General features: G+C 44.7%; 1 pseudogene; it reads left to right on the top strand.

The window, feature by feature from the left end:
* Positions 1-12,765, top strand: part of LOC124031669 — a 73,314-nt pseudogene extending 60,549 nt beyond the window's left edge.
* The last annotated feature ends 2,200 nt before the right edge of the window (positions 12,766-14,965 follow it).

The raw sequence follows: 14,965 nt of genomic DNA, 5'->3' as shown, positions 1-14,965 counted from the left end.
AGAGTTTCATTGACATAAATACATTACATTACGTTAAGTTAGGATTCTCTCTTGACTCTCCATTCTCTCTCTGTTCCCATGCAGAATCGGATGGGCAGCAGATGTCGGAGCAAGCAGGATTCCCGAGCGACACAGAGGATGAGCTGACTGACTACCAGAAGACCAGTAAACACTCAGAGGTGTACTCTGCCACCGGGCCCAGCGTGTACTCTGCCATGACCTCCTGGGATGGTTCCGGCATCGACACTGGCTACGGCAGCCAAGGTGAGGACAGAACACGGCCGCACAGTCATTACCAGTTTAGACAACCAGCTTAGGCCACTTTAGATGATTGGCATTCTCACATGACTGTCCTGAAATCAGTTGTTAGGAGTAGGTAGAATGTTGACATGAATATTTATGTTTTTTTTGTCCTTTGTGTTCAGGAACGTATCTCCACCGAGGTGCAGATTTGACCTTCCAGCCTAACGAGTGGAGACACACCAAACCGACCAGGACTCACCTCACCTCCACTGGCCTTACTACCGCCCTTACCCACCACTCCCACCTCTATGATGGGAGATACGATGAGGATGACTGGGATAAGGCTGCTGGGTGAGCGCCTACTTGAGGCGAGAACAAAGGATTAGCAGCCTGGTTTCTAGTCATGAACTGACACTAATTAGCATAACGCAACGGACAAAAAATATTACTAGAAAATATTAATATTCATGAAATCACAAGTGAAATATATTGAAACACAGCTTAGCCTTTTGTTAATCACCCTGTCATCTCAGATTTGAAATTATGCTTTACAGCCAAAGCAAGACAAGCATTTGTGTACGCTTTCCGATAGCCTAGCATAGCATTATGCCTAGCTAGCAGCAGGCAGCTTGGTCACGAAAATCAGAAAAGCAATCAAATTAAATCGTTTACCTTTGATGAGCTTCGGATGTTTTCACTCACGAGACTCCCAGTTAGACAGCAAATGTTCATTTTGTCCCATAAATATTTTTTTTATAGCCGAAACACCTCCGTTTGTACTTCACGTTTGGTTGGGAAATCCACCGGAAACTGCGGTCACGACAACGCCGAAAAATATTCCAAATTAGATCCATAATATCGACAGAAACATGGCAAACGTTTTTATAATCGATCTGAATGAATGAAATATTCTTATTAAATACTTTTTTCTTTACATAGTTCAATGTGCTGACGACAAAATCACACAAAAATGATCAATGGAAATCAAAATTATCAACCCATGGAGGTCTGGATTTGGATTCACACTCAAAATTAAAGTGGAAAACCACACTACAGGCTGATCCAACTTTGATGTAATGTCCTTAAAACAAGTCAAAATGAGGCTCAGTAGTGTGTGTGGCCTCCACGTGCCTGTATGACCTCCCTACAATGCCTGGGCATGCTCCTGATGAGGTGGCGGATGGTCTCCTGAGGGATCTCCTCCCAGACCTGGACTAAGGCATCCGCCAACTCCTGGACAGTCTGTGATGCAATGTGGTGTTGTTGGATGGAGCGAGACATGATGTCCCAGATGTGCTCAATTGGATTCAGGTCTGGGGAACGGGCGTGCCAGTCCATAGCATCAATGCCTTCCTCTTGCAGGAACTGCTGACACACTCCAGCCACATGAGGTCTAGCATTGTCTTGCATTAGGAGGAACCCAGGGCCAACCGCACCAGCATATGGTCTCACAAGGGGTCTGAAGATCTCATCTCGGTACCTAATGGCAGTCAGGCTACCTCTGGCGAGCACATGGACGGCTGTGCGGCCCCCCAAAGAAATGCCACCCCACACCATGACTGAGCCACCGCCAAACCGGTCATGCTGGAGGATGTTGCAGGCAGCAGAACGTTCTCCACAGCGTCTCCAGACTCTGTCACGTCTGTCATGTGCTCAGTGTGAACCTGCTTTCATCTGTGAAGAGCACAGGGAGCCAGTGGCGAATTTGCCAATCTTGGTGTTCTCTGGCAAATGCCAAACATCCTGCATGGTGTTGCATGGTGTTGGGCTGTAAGCACAACCCCTACCTATGGGCCCAAAACATCAGCCAGGAAGCATAGGAACTGAGAAGTGGTCGGTGGTCCCCACCTGCAGAACCACTCCTTTATTGGGGGTGTCTTGCTAATTGCCTATAATGTCCACCTGTTGTCTATTCCATTTGCACAACAGCATGTGAAATGTATTGTCAATCAGTGATGCTTCCTAAGTGGACAGTTTGATTTCACAGAAGTGTGATTGACTTGGAGTTACATTGTGTTGTTTCCACAATTGTGTTTTTTTGAGCAGTGTATATCAACCGGGACAGGTGGCTTCTTAGTAGGAAAGAGAGAAACAATGGCCGCATTTGTCTTTTACGCTCAAAACTGTCATGTTTTGTCTTAGATTGTCTTGTCATTTTGCTTTTCCTTCTGTTCGTTTTCCCCCTGCAGGTCTTTTTAGGTTCGTTCCCCTTTTTCTCTCTCCCTTCCTCTCTCTCTTCTCTCTATCGTTCCGTTCCTGCTCCCAGCTGTTCCTATTCCCCTAATCAATCATTTAGTCTTTCCACACCTGTTCCATATCTTTTTCCCTGATTAGAGTCCCTATTTCTCCCCTTGTTTTCCGTTCCTGCCCTGTCGGATCCTTGTCTATTGTTCACCGTGCTGTGTCTGTGTATCGCCCTGTCGTGTCGTGTTTCCCTCAGATGCTGCGTGGTGAGCAGGTGTCTGAGTCTGCTAAGTTCAAGTGCCTTCCCGAGGCAACCTGCTGTTCAAGATCGAGTCTCCAGTCTGTTCTCGTCATTACGAGTGGAAATTGTGTTTTTTGATTGTATTTTACTTTACTGGATTAAAGACTCTGTTTTCGCCAAGTCGCTTTTGGGTCCTCATTCACCTGCATAACAGAAGGATCCGACCAAGAATGGACCCAGCGACTATGGATTCTCTCTACTCTACTCTCGAGTTCCAGGGAGCGATGCTCGGCAGACACGAGCAGGAATTGTCTGCTGCTCGGCATGCCGTTGAGACCCTGGCCGCTCAGGTCTCCGACCTCTCAGGACAGTATCAGAGTCTTCGTCTCGTGTCACCAGCTACTTCCGGTTCTTCCGAGCCTCCGGAACCTAGGGTTAATAACCCACCATGTTATTCTGGGCAGCCCACTGAGTGCCGCTCCTTTCTCACCCAGTGTGATATAGTGTTTCTCTCCAACCCAACACATACTCAAGAGAGAGAGCTCGGATTGCCTACGTCATATCACTCCTTACTGGTCGGGCTCGGCAGTGGGGCACAGCTATCTGGGAGGCAAGCGCTGAGTGTACTAACAATTATCTGAACTTTAAAGAGGAGATGATAAGGGTTTTTGATCGCTCAGTTTTTGGGAAAGAAGCTTCCTGGTCCCTGTCTTCCCTATGTCAAGGTAATCGATCCATAACGGATTACTCTATAGAGTTTCGCACTCTTGCTGCCTCCAGTAACTGGAACGAGCAGGCGTTGCTCGCTCGTTTTCTGGATGGACTCCACGCTAAGGTTAAGGATGAGATTCTCTCTCGGGAGGTTCCATCCAGCGTGGATTCTTTGATTGAACTCGCTATTCGCATTGAACGACGGGTAGATCTTCGTCACCGAGCTCATAGAAGAGAGCTCGCGTTAACTGTGTCTCCCCTCTCTCCGACACTACCGTCTTTCCCCACTGACTCAGCTGTTGAGCCCATGCAGCTGGGGGGGTATTCGCATCTCGACTAAGGAGAGGGAACAGAGAATCACCAACCGCCTCTGTCTCTATTGCGGTTCCGCTGGTCATTTTGTCATTTCATGTCCAGTTAAAGGCCAGAGCTCATCAGTAAGCGGAGGGCGACTGATAAGCGCTACTAGACGGTCCTCTCCGTCAAGTACATGTACTACCTTACCGGTCCATCTACGCTGGACCGGATCGGCAGCTTCCTGCAGTGCATTAATAGACTCTGGGGCAGAGGGCTGTTTTATGGACGAAGCCTGGGCGCGGGAACATGACATTCCTCTCAGACAGTTAGGGGAGCCCACGGTCATGTTTGCCTTGGATGGTAGTCCTCTCCCCAGTATATTATATGAAACACTACCTTTAACCCTCACTGTATCTGGTAACCATAGTGAGACCATTTCTTTTTTGATTTTTTGTTCACCTTTTACACCTGTTGTTTTGGGTCATCCCTGGCTAGTGTGTCATAATCCTTCTTTTGATTGGTCTAGTAATTCTATCCTTTCCTGGAACGTTTCTTGTCATGTGAAGTGTTTAATGTCTGCTATTTCTCCTGTTTGTTCTGTCCCCTCTTCTCAGGAGGAACCTGGTGATTTGACAGGAGTGCCGGAGGAGTATCATGGTCTGCGCACGGTCTTCAGTCGGTCCAGAACCAACTCCCTTCCTCCTCACCGGTCGTATGATTGTTGTCCTGATCTCTTCAAGAAGCGTTTTGCATCCGCTCCTATCCTTGTTGCACCTGACGTCACTAAACCGTTTATTGTTGAGGTTGACGCTTCGGGGGTGGGCGTGGGAGCCATTCTGTCCCAGCGCTCCGATACTGACGATGGGGTCCACCCTTGTGCGTATTTTTCTCATCGCCTGTCACCGTCGGAACGTAACTATGATGTGGCTAACCGCGAACTGCTCGCCATCCGTTTAGCCCTAGGCAAATGGCGACAGTGGTTGGAGGGGGCGACCGTTCCTTTTGTCATTTGGACTGACCAAAAGAACCTTGAGTACATCCGTTATGCCAAACGACTGAATGCGCGTCATGCTCGTTGGGCGTTGTTTTTCGCTCGTTTCGAGTTCGTTATTTCTTATTGCCCGGGTACTAAGAACACCAAGCCTCATGCTTTATCCCGTCTCTTTAGTTCTTCTGTGGCTACTACCGATCCCGAGGGGATCCTTCCTGTTGGGCGTGTTGTCGGTTGACTGTCTGGGGAATTGAGAGACAGGTTAAGCAAGCACTCACGCACACTGCGTCGCCGCGCGCTTGTCCTAGTAACCTTCTTTTCGTTCCTGTTTCTACTCGTCTGGCTGTTCTTCAGTGGGCTCACTCTGCCAAGTTAGCTGGCCATCCCGGCGTTCGGGGTACGCTTGCTTCTATTCGCCAGCGGTTTTGGTGGCCTACTCAGGAGCGTGACACGCGCCGTTTCGTGGCTGCGTGTTCAGACTGCGCGCAGAAGAAGTCTGGTAATTTTTTTTCTGCTTCTGCTCCTGGTCTTGCTGGGTCTCAGTCTGTTCCCTGCCATCGCATCTCTCCTGTTCTTGTTCCTGCCCTTGCTGTGTCTCAGTCTGTCCCTAGTTGTTACTCTCCTGGCCTGTTTGGTCCTGTTTGCTCTAAAGCTTTCAGTTCTCTACCCGTGTCTCATTTTTTTTTTAGAGTAGTACCCTAGTTTCCCTTTTTTTCGTTTTTCCGTTACGGTCCTGAGGAGAGGAGTTGGGTTCTTTCTCGGGACGTGCTGGACCGTTTGTGATCTATGATTTCCTCCGTTGCCGCCAGTGTTCCTCCTCGAGAGCGCCAGGAGGCGCTCGGTGAGTGGGGGGGGTATTGTCATGTTTTGTCTTAGATTGTCTTGTCATTTTGCTTTTCCTTCTGTTCGTTTTCCCCCTGCTGGTCTTTTTAGGTTTGTTCCCCTTTTTCTCTCTCCCTTCCTCTCTCTCTTCTCTCTATCGTTCCGTTCCTGCTCCCAGCTGTTCCTATTCCCCTAATCAATCATTTAGTCTTCCCACACCTGTTCCATATCTTTTTCCCTGATTAGAGTCCCTATTTCTCCCCTTGTTTTCCGTTCCTGCCCTGTCGGATCCTTGTCTATTGTTCACCGTGCTGTGTCTGTGTATCGCCCTGTCGTGTCGTGTTTCCCTCAGATGCTGCGTGGTGAGCAGGTGTCTGAGTCTGCTAAGTTCAAGTGCCTTCCCGAGGCAACCTGCTGTTCAAGATCGAGTCTCCAGTCTGTTCTCGTCATTACGAGTGGAAATTGTGTTTTTTGATTGTATTTTACTTTACTGGATTAAAGACTCTGTTTTCGCCAAGTCGCTTTTGGGTCCTCATTCACCTGCATAACAAAAACACTCTGAGAGCCTCCAGCTAACCACTGACGCAATGTTGTCATTCAGGCTCATTTTTTCAAAATTCAAGCCTCAATCTATGTATTGTGACACTAGACACATTAGGGAAGCCATAGAAAAAGGAATCTGGTTGATATCTCATTCACTGCTCAATAGGGATGCATAGGAACGCAGACCTTTAGAAATAAGAGTCCCTTCCTGATTGGATTTTTCTCAGGCTTTCACCTGCAATATCAGTTCTGTTATACTCACAGACAATATTTTTACAGTTTTGGAAACTTTAGAGTGTTTTCTATCCTAAACTGTCAAGCATATTCTAGCATCTTGTCCTGACAAAATAGCCCGTTTACTTTGGGAACGTTATTTGCCCAAAAATGAAAATAGTGCCCCCTAGTTTCAAGAGGTTAAAGCACATGCAGATCTGGACATGGCAAATGGATTTTATCATATTAAATTTGATGTCACATGTGCCGAATACAATTCACCTTACAGTGAAATGCTTACTTCCAAGCCCTTAACCAACAATGCTTTAAGAAATTTTAAGAAAACTATGTGTGAGTGTAATACGTATCACATTTTTACATCAAACATTGTTTAATTTTGTGGCTTTCAATGGTGTTATTTTTATGCCTTCTGTATGCCTCCATTGATGAATGTAAGCAATGAGCAACATAAACAAGTTTGGTTTAGTCTAAAAGTCAATATGTATTGATTCACTGCTAGCTATCAATTTGTAAAGTGAATCCAAGAAATATGCAATTTATCTCTTTATCAATTTTCCACAGTTGTTTCATTCATCCATGTTGTCGTGCTTCGTCTATCTGTGCTTTTTCTCTCTTTCTCAGGTATTCTCTCTCTAATCTGCTTTACTAACTGCCCGTGGGGTTCCTGGTGTTTCACATAAACACATTTTTTTCTGTGTTGCTTCTGTCTTCACCAAACCTGTCCCTCAAAAGCACCCAAAGGCCCAAATAGACACACACCTGTTCATTGTCTGTTGCCTCACTCTTGACTCTCCACTAGATTTTTTTCTCAACTTGTGACCTTCACTGCCACAAATTGTCAACTCTTGAAGGATTTTTGCGTGGCCTAACTTTTAAACTATTAACCATCTGCATGAAGGCTCTGTCTGTTCTAATGGAATACACTGTTTTGCGCCTTCTACTGTGATAATGAGAGAGTTAATGCTTGCCATCCCTGAGGCCTGAAAGGTTTTTAAAGGACCTCTCCGCTATGCAGTGCAATGCCTGCATTACCCCCACTGCTTTGCAGGCCACACCCGTTTCAAACCAGAAGCAGGCATCCCCAGTCCCAGAACAGCAAGGCTCCTCTCATGTTCTGGTTACTGCGTTGTCATAGATACGCCAGCCCCCCTCGTTGCCATGGCACCCTGAACCAGGAGGACACCTTCTGGTCCCAGGCCCTGCAGGACCTAGAGACCTGCGGCCAATCAGAGATACTCAGGGAGCTGGAGGTAGGCTACATCTCCCTCCCATCTGTTTCAATCTACTACTAAATGAAGCAATACACAAGTCTGATTGTCTAGACAGTCCAGACACCTGCCGCCACTTTTTCTATTCAGTCAAGCTGTGTGTGCATAGGTACGTGCGTGCAATATATTAAGTTATTTCCTTCACATGCCCATCATTTTGTTTTCTCCTAGGCGTCCATGACAGGCAGCACTCTTAGCCTGTATCTGGCGTCCCAGGAAGTGCTACAGAGCAGAATCAGTCCTGTGAAGAGGGGTCCCATCCATGACGAGCCCAAAACCAAAGGCAACCTGCAGAGGTCCAACAGGACCAGGGACACACCCCCCAGAGGGAGAGGAGAGACCCAGGAGACCACATCCCCTACAGCCCTGGAACTGCTGAAGGTGCATAGCAGGGTGGGAGGGGGCATCTCAATTCAGTTCCTATTCATGGACTGACAGATTTTCAGTCCACTTCAAGAATTTACTGACTTGAAATGTGAACTGATATCAACCCTGGTCCGTGGGGAATGATGTGGTTGATTTCCAATCCAATCCATGCTTATAGCATGAATAGCTACCATATAATCGACTGAGTATGCAGACAACCCTGTAAAGCTATTGATCAGTGAACTGTAGCCTGACCCTGCTCTACATTTAAGTGATAATGCCCTTGAAGCTGGTGTTTGGAACAGGTGTTGTTAAGCCTGAAACAAAGTCAAAACCGTTCACATATATCCTCCAAACACTGGCTTCGAGGGCATTATCACTCTCATACTGGTTACCAACATATTCACATAATGATTGACATACTTTCATAAATGTTATTTTGATTAATTTATTCATACTTTTTCATCCTTCCACCATATATAGTCCCGACACACATCTAGGATTGCTCCCCAAGCCGGCTGGTTGTTCGTTCTATCAGTTCGGTTGCTAGAGACGCGACTCAGTCGTTCAGGCTTTTTGTTCTGTATCTATGGACGCGACCCAGTCGTTCGTTCTAAATGTTCCATTGTCATACTGGCTGGCAACATTCTTATCACTTTCTTTCTAGCTAGCCAACTACGGCTAACTTAATCGCATCAAACAGTGCAGCCAGAATTATAACAGTAGCTGCATTTGTTTAATCTGTTTTCTAGTGACATTTATTTTGATACGTCCATAACAATGAGCTAATGAGGCGCGATTTCGCCTGGCATAGAAAATGTGCTCTCTCGTCAGGACACAGTTGTTCAAAGGAGCTAGCCAACAATACAGCTAACACAATCACTTTAAACAGAAGCTGGAAAGACTGCAAACTAGCTGCACTTCATTTTTCAATTGATATTTCTTTGTTTATATCCATAAATATGATGCCAGCTGATTCATGATTTCAACTGGCTGAGAAACGCAGCCTGTCTCATCCCGACTTCCGACACTTTCATTACTATGGGACAGCTGGAGATCAAATTTGAATATTCAAACAATGCTGCAGATGTCAGAGAGACAGACAGCAAGGTTTATACAAATCTCTGCTGCTGAAAATGAAATGTTAGTCTAAAAGAAATGTGAGATAACGTCTAGATGCTTTTTATCGTGGAGATATAAATTACCTGGCTGAGCTGATGAGACAGTGGATTGCGCAGTCAGATGGAACAGAGTAAATAGGCATTTTAACATCATAGATTTAGCTAGTGGTAACTTGTGGAATAGACACCGGCTGGAATGCGGTTTTAACCAATCAGCCTTCAGGATTAGAACCACCCGTTGTATAATATCGCATAGGGAGAACATGCCTGTTGGGTTCAATTAATATCTTACCCTGAGCCTAACTGAACTAAAGCCACCCTTCACTGAACTGAACTGCAGGCTACCCTGCCCATCACTGGAGTGTAACTGGACTCAGTGAATGCCAGGCCAGTCAGGACTTGCAGTGTGTGGGATAATAGATAACCAACATAACACTGAACCTGCTCATTATAATGTAGTGCACTAGCTCCTGGTGTTGTGAGCCGTATTGTCCCCTCGCCACATGCTGTGACCCCACTGCATGTACAGTACAGTCTGTTCTATTGTGCTGCAGTGTAATGTTGGTTTAGGAAGTGGGGTTGAATAAGGGCACAAGCACTTAGTAACTGAATCTAACCACGCCCTTAAAAACAAACATGAATTGCAGATTGAAAACACTGGAGGCTGCTGAGGGGAGGACGGCTCATGATAATTGCTGGAATGGAATGGCATCAGACACAAGGACACTATGTGTTTGCTGTATTTGATACCATTCCATCAATTCCGCTCCAGCCATTACCCCAAGCCCGTCCTCCCCAATTAAGATGCTACCAAGTTCCTGTAATTTAATGATTTTTGATATTGGTATAATTTCCTCTGACAGCCAACTTGATTGGATGCAGTTCCATACCTAATCTGCATAATTTACATTTCTAAACCATATAACTCACTTAGCCTGTGGCAATATGTGACCTGTAAAGCCCAATTCCCATGACCTCCGCAAGAATGGCATTGCGCCGAGCAAGCCATTATTTTCCAATGGAGGAGGCGTGTGCTCACTAAGAGGGTTACAGAGAGCTAGGCCTTTGGGGTCAGCGCCATTACGCTCAGAGTTTAAGTCAATTTACACCCCGCACTGTTCCCGGACCCAAGCGAGAGCTTGGCAACTTACACGGATCAAGTGAATAGGCCTTACTGTCTGTTCTATAGGTGAGCCTGAGGAAGGACCCAGACTATGGAGACTTTGGCTTCAGTGTGTCAGATGGCTTCCTAGAGAAAGGCATCTACGTCAACATGATCCGACCAGATGGTCCTGCCAACCAGGCCGGGTTGAAACCCTATGACCGCATTCTGCAGGTACACATATTTGTTCAACTAACATTTTGAATTAATTTGCTATTAATACTGTGTGTCTTTGTTATGTTGAACTGAATGCTCCTGTCCCAGGTGAACAGAGCGAGGACCAGAGACTTTGACTGCTTCCTGACTGTTTCTCTCATCACTGAAGCAGGAGACAGCTTGGACCTGGTCATCAGCAGAAACACCCTGGCACAGGCAGATAAGGGGCCACCTCAGGACTGCGAGGACCCTTCTGACTCCCTGTTAAGCTTCCTACATTATAGGACCAATAGTATTGCCCTGTGACAAAGGTCCAAGGGGGAGGAAATGGATAATAGCACGTTCAAATGGTGTTACACATTATTACCATGTGACATATAGGCACTGCACGTCTCACACACTGGTTTTGTTTTGTTATATCTCTTGTACATACACACAGAATCACATTCAGATGTGAGAATACATGTGTATGCGAATAAACACACATTCAGTCACTAATTCACACTCCCACACACATACATTTGCTATGACCAATGTTAATCAGTGTATTCATGTGATCTAGAGCAGAGAAGGCTCAGTCAGGCTTCTGGGGCTGTTCAGGCAGAACCACATGTAGTTACGTAACAGCTTCTGACTCAGTCTGCTCAATTCTACAGAAATCCCAGAGAAACAAACACACACTTCCCTCTCAGAGAAGGTGTGTTCGGGATACAGCACCAGCACAGTGTTTTTTGTTTTTGTTCAACAAAAAGAAAAGTGAAATGTGTGCAATTGTGACCCTCTGTGACCTCTTGCTGGGGAATGGTGGAGTTGCACGTACACACACATTTGACACACGAACGTGCGCACATGTGGGTGTTGGAGGAGTGTCTTGGCTGGCTGCCTTTTCCTTCCCTTCAGCCTGGCCCGACCTGGCCAGCCAGCTTCCCTCACTGTTAGCGCCACAGAAATAGGTAGAATGCTAAGCTGGCGTTCACTGTTACTTGCCAAGTATTGCAGACATTTCTATTTTAGATACCCCACACTCTGTCCTAAAGTCTAAAGTGTTTGTGAAAATTGATTTGGGTCCAAGTTTGATGGCCGTCACGTGAGGACAAATACTTACCAAGGCCTTTTTTTCTCACACCTTCATTGTTCTCTTGTTACATTTATCACACCATGTTATTAGCTACTGGGTAGACTGAGCAGTTATTTGTCATTTATTACTTTTTGGCATCAGCGTTTTTGTTTCAAGGTTCTTGTCAATGGTTTTACCTAATCAAGTTCACTATATTTCTGAAACCAAACCACTCACCGTTTTTGCTTGTATGCACTAGTCGGTCACCTAAATCAGATCCATGTACTGGAATTGATGGGCTTTATCACTCAATGTTTAAATGTATTGTACAACTAATGGTGATAATGCCACCTTCTTTGTTTTGAAAAGCTGCGTTTCACACTCTAAAGGAGTGTTCCTTGTCATTAGAACATAGTATTCTGATTATGTTCCGGGAGATCACTTTTCTCCTACACCTCTTTAACATTCTACCCTCAATATCAGCATATCTTGTGAGGCCAGGTGTTTTTCCTGACTAGAAAAACCTCTTGGCCCTAGTCCTATGCAAACATGTTTCAGAAGGCATTACACCAGAGGTACTTACAGTACAGTATCAACTCTCAGGTGTGCAGTATCAACTCTCAGGTGTACAGTGGTTTCTCTACAAAAACCCTCATAAGTGAATCACATCCCCTGACAAATGTGGAACGAAATACCTTTCAGTTGAGATGATGAATGATTTCATTTGAACCTTTTTAAACCCATTTTAATGTATCTGTTGAGTTTTAGCCCTCAACACTCCATAGGGTATGGACTTTGATTAGAGAGTATTTTCCCAAGCTTCCATGGCTGTCTCTCCCTCCCATCATAGTAAGCATAAACATGTAGCTATAGGATTTCATGTCCCACCCATAGAAAGCTTGCATTGTTCACAAGAGGGAATTTTAAAGCTTTTCTCTGCGGAACAATTGCCATCTCTGTCCTGCTCAGTCAGACAGAAACTTCTCCAGAGCTGTTCCTATTTTATCATAACATGATGTTTTTATAAAGCTCTTACGCAACACGTCTCGCCCTGGCCTGCTTACCAAGTTGCCTCAGTGGAAATACGATTTGTTTCATGTCATGTAATGTCTGGGGAAGAGATGTGAGACTGCAGAGTCATGCTGTCCCGTCAACTCACTGCTTTTTAATCCTCCGAGAGGAAACATGTTTTAAGAATGTTTTTATGTTGCTCTCAAACTGCCATACATTTGATACAGATACCTGTTTTTGGTTCTATTGTTTTTATTTGAACTGGCGTTCTGCATGTGTGGTTTTGTATGTAAGATGTGACTTAGTGCACTGTTTTCTGTACAGTTCTTCTGTTTACATTGTCCCCCAGCTGCATCCAAGCATAGCTATTTAAGTGGGGGGGGGCGGGGGGCTGAAGGAAATTGGTTTGTAAGATGTTATTGGATTCTTTAGTGAGATATGTATTTCCTGCTTTTTATGAAAATAAGGATCTGAGGAATGGGGTGTCTTTTTTTCTTTCTCGAATTCTTCTATGATAGCCATTTATCTTTGCCCAGTCTACCTTTGGACATTAAGCAAAGGAAGGTTTGCAGAAAGAACATGTCCTGAAACATGTGGTTAAATCATGATTTCATGCATATTTCTACCAAGAAAGACCTTGCTCCAGCCAGATTTGGCCAGCCTCCCCTAACACTGTTGATCCCAGGTAAGAAGCTGGCCATAAATCTACAATGGTCTCAGTCCCGCCACCCTCACTTCTCTGTAGATGTGACCATCACGTCTTTGTGGGTGAGGTCTCAACATGGTTTTCACCTGTCTAGAAGGGACACCTAAGATCATTTACCAGAAATGTCAATGCAGGTTTGTCAAACTAATGTATTATATTATATTTCCTCGCTGTTAAAAGTTAGTCCTCTATCCATCGATTTCAACATTTTTGATGCGCCCTGACTTTCTTGATTTCATTTTGATGACTTTTAGCAAGCTAGAGAGTAAAGAGACTATACAATAGGTCTGTTATCACTTCTACTAGGTATGTTTTTTTTAACTAACTACCTGTGGGACGGATTGAAAAGACTATCTTTGACACCCCTGTGTCAATGTAAGGCCGAACCAAGGGGGCAAAGGAAGATTCAAGCTCAAATAATTATAATTGGCTATTTTGGGGGGTGGAGTGCAAGTTGTATTGTGATTCATTGAGGCAGCACTTGCTCAACAAAAACAGTATTGATAATGTAGGTGACGGGAAGATGAGCAGTGATGCTATATTCCTTTCAGTATTAATCAGGTATTAGATTACTCAAGGTAACTCATCACATGTGCATAGTGCACTGAACAAATTCCACTAAACGCACATGTTCCTGCGATGGTGACAGGGTCTGAGTTTTCCCCAACACCAGAGGGGCTTCTCAACTGTTCAATATCTCTGTCTGCCATTCCAAGGTGTCACCTTATACCTTTTACCTTATACATTTTGGCTAACACTCCATGGTTTAATCTAATGGAGGCACAGCATCTCTGTTTCTAATCTGTTGGAAGTTAAATTTTAGTTTGTGACAAAACAAGCAAGTATAGTGTTGAACCATTGTACCATCTAAACCACTGTGAAATATATTTTCCATAACCAAAAATATTGTGTTTGAAGCTGTTAAAAGTAAAAGATGGAAAACCCATACTTAAGGACGGGAAGCATAGAAATAGTGGACATAGAACAGATCTATCGCTTCTTAGACTTGCTTTTAATGAGAAAGAAATACATGTGTTATAGATATCAATGTGAATTTGGTTGGGTCGCCCCAAATGTTACATATTGCAGCTTTAACTAACTCAGAGAGAAATGTATGGTCAGAGTTGCCACATCCTATAGCCCATGAGTCCATTTCACTGTTGTGGCCAGGTGTAAGTGGTCTGTGAGTTGTCATTTTGATTCGGAGTGTGAATACAGTTTTTTTTACATTCGGGTGTCAGCATTATGGGCAATAGTATTTTATTCACTCTGTGATTGCTAAAATTAAGTATTAGTCTACTCTTCACACCAACATTATTTAGATAATTACACAAGCTACACTTTTATTGTGTGGTTATTTAAGCCTCCTTATCTTAATGCACTTGTTTTAAGTCACAGTCGATATGTAAATATTGGGTATATTATGAATAAGGATGAATGTGTGTTTTCACATGAAAAGATTGTTATGCAGGTGAATGAGGACCCAAAAGCGACTTGGCGAAAACAGAGTCTTTAATCCAGTAAAGTAAATATACAATCATAAAGCACAATTCCACTCGTAATGACGAGAACAGACTGGAGACTCGATCATGAACTGCCGGTTGCCTCGGGAAGGCACTTGAACGTAGCAGACTCAGACACCTGCTCACCACGCAGCATCTGAGGGAAACACGACACCACAGGGCGATACACAGACACAGCACGGTGAACAATAGACAAGGATCCGACAGGGCAGAAACGGAAAACAAGGGGAGAAATAGGGACTCTAATCAGGGAAAAAGATAGGGAACAGGTGTGGGAAGACTAAATGATTGATTAGGGCAGGGGTGTCAAAGTCAAATGGACGGAGGGC

The sequence above is a fragment of the Oncorhynchus gorbuscha genome, linkage group LG03 (genome assembly GCF_021184085.1).
Source record: "Oncorhynchus gorbuscha isolate QuinsamMale2020 ecotype Even-year linkage group LG03, OgorEven_v1.0, whole genome shotgun sequence".
In the NCBI taxonomy this organism is placed as follows: domain Eukaryota; kingdom Metazoa; phylum Chordata; class Actinopteri; order Salmoniformes; family Salmonidae; genus Oncorhynchus; species Oncorhynchus gorbuscha.
Note: the sequence above shows the minus strand (reverse complement) of the source record. Positions and strands in the feature narration are given on the sequence as shown.